This window comes from Lupinus angustifolius, chromosome LG11, assembly GCF_001865875.1.
Source record: "Lupinus angustifolius cultivar Tanjil chromosome LG11, LupAngTanjil_v1.0, whole genome shotgun sequence".
In the NCBI taxonomy this organism is placed as follows: Eukaryota; Viridiplantae; Streptophyta; class Magnoliopsida; order Fabales; family Fabaceae; genus Lupinus; species Lupinus angustifolius.
Window position 1 is genome coordinate 28057697 of NC_032019.1, and position 251 is coordinate 28057947.

Here is a 251-nt window from a genome sequence, read left to right on the forward strand (position 1 = left end):
ACCTATTCAACCCCCCTTCTAGGTGTATTTTAGCCACTAATACCTAACAAGTGGTATCAAAGCTAGTACGAAGTGCTAGCTCATCCGCATATTCGTGATCATAAGGGAAAAATAATGGGTTCTACAAACCCGTTTGGGGGTGATGGTTCATCCATTAACCGACCACCTATATTCAGTGGTGAAGGGTATGCCTACTGGAAAGTCCGCATGCAAATTTTTATAGAAGCCATAGACTCGGATATTTGGGAATC

The 251-nt window shown here is 42.6% G+C and overlaps 1 long non-coding RNA gene across 1 annotated transcript in view; it reads right to left on the reverse strand.

Moving 5' to 3' along the window:
• Positions 1–251, reverse strand: part of LOC109360227 — a 21459-nt gene that overhangs the window by 19105 nt on the left and 2103 nt on the right. The window lies entirely within an intron of this gene.